A 1,963-nucleotide genomic window follows, 5' to 3' on the forward strand; every position below is an offset into this window, starting at 1 on the left:
CATTTCTTTCTATGCTACTCTGACTCACTAGAACTTCATCAATTTAGTTTCTTATTTATAGTCAACAACAAGTGTCTGCTCCAGAGAAAGCTCTGCAACAGCAAAGCGGTTCGACAAAAATGGTACCTTTGATTACTACCACGTGACCCATGGAAGCCGTGGTGAACTTCACTCATAGTATAATTTTAGTACAGGTGAGAGCATTGCACCTCATTTTCACCTTCGACTTGGGTTACCTAAACCAATGGACTGGGACAGTCACATCACCAGTGATAATATCACCCTTATCACTGGGAAGCCACATGATTCCCCCTCCACACCAATCCTACATATCTCCAACCAATTACAATGAAGTATTAAAAATTAATTAGCCAATCAAAAACTCCAAGAAAGCGAATATAACCCAATTATGATAGTAGGAAATGAACAACCCTCTCCTCCTCCTCCTCGTTAGCTCCAGTCGCCAACTAATCACAGCACAGCACTAAGAATGAAATAGCCTATTAGAAAAAAACCTAAGTTTCTTAGTGGGAAAACAAGCAACCCTCTCAGCAACATCTAGCCAGTCACGGGGAAGGATTTAAATTGAAACAGGCAATAGTGGGAAATTTAAAAGCCACCTCTTCTCCTTGTCTGCAACTAATTGCAGTGAAATATTAAAAACGAAACAGCCAGTCGGAAATGCAAAACAGGGGAACTAGCTCAAATATGGTGCCACATCTTTCTTTCCAGCTATTCAGAGAGTAATATTAAAATTATACTTATGCATCGAAATGACACCAAGTTTCATTATTTCCCTGTAGTTTACACAAAACTATGTAAACATACACTGCATACTGTACCACCTGTCTCCCCTCTCTCCATCAAAGCCCATTATCTTAGCCATCGTTAAAATGAACTGGTCGGATGAGACTCGTTTCAAATTTTATCAAGCGGATGGATGTGCACGGTTATAGAGACAAACTCACGAAGCTATGGACCCTGCATGTCAGCAGGGTACTGTTAAAGCTGGTAGAGGCTCTGTAATGGTGTGAGGCGTGTGTAGTTGGAGTGATATGGGACCCCTGATACAGACATATCAGATACGACTCCAACAGGTGACACGTACTTAAACATCCTCTCTGATCATCTACCACCATTCAGTGATAATTAAATCAAGACCTTAAGCTGTCGACAGGCTTTGATATACATCAACGGGGACAGCTGAAAATGTGTGCCCCGACCGGGACTCGAACCCGGGATCTCCTGCTTACATGGCAGACGCTTTATCCATCTGAGCCACCGAGGGCACAGAGGATAGAGCGACTGTAGGGACTTATCCCTTGCACGCTCCCCGTGAGACCCACATTCCCATCCTAATTTCCACACCCTACATTCGTAGTGCCCTGCCCATTACACTCATTACTCGCGGCAGACAATCTTACCGAGTCCCGTAAGAGTTCGGGCAATGCGTGTGCATCCGTACACAAGAAGAAAGTCAATGGCCGGTAAGCCATAACTATATGAAGATGGTATTTGTTCTTTCGGACATGTCCGAAAGAAAAGATACCGTAGCGGCTCCGGGATCTCCGAGGCTACTTTTTGGTGACACTCAACGGAGAGTGGCTCATCTGGTCACTGGTTCGTTTACCTAACGCGAGAACGTTGCAGAGAACCTCAACAAAATCCAGTGTCAGACGTTAAAGGGGTGAGCTGTGCATCACCGAGAGGTTTGCTGTCAAAATTTCGAGACAGCACTTTTCAGGAAGAGTCGGACAGCGTATTACTTGTTTCCACACACATCTCACGAAATGATTAGGACGAGAAAATTCGAGAAATAAGAGCTAATACAGTCTTACCAACAATCATTCTTCCCACCGGCCATTCGAGAGTGGAACAGGGAAAGGAGGATCAGTTAGTGATACCAGATGTACTACCCTCCGCCACACCTATTTGATTGGCTTGCGGACTGTGATGTAGATGT

The 1,963-nt window shown here is 44.3% G+C and overlaps 1 non-coding gene across 1 annotated transcript; it reads right to left on the reverse strand.

Moving 5' to 3' along the window:
- Positions 1 to 1,214: 1,214 nt before the first annotated feature.
- Positions 1,215 to 1,289, reverse strand: Trnat-ugu. Its single transcript has one exon. It is a non-coding gene; the product is annotated as a tRNA-Thr (tRNA).
- Positions 1,290 to 1,963: the final 674 nt, after the last annotated feature.

This window comes from Schistocerca americana, chromosome X, assembly GCF_021461395.2.
Source record: "Schistocerca americana isolate TAMUIC-IGC-003095 chromosome X, iqSchAmer2.1, whole genome shotgun sequence".
NCBI lineage: Eukaryota > Metazoa > Arthropoda > Insecta > Orthoptera > Acrididae > Schistocerca > Schistocerca americana.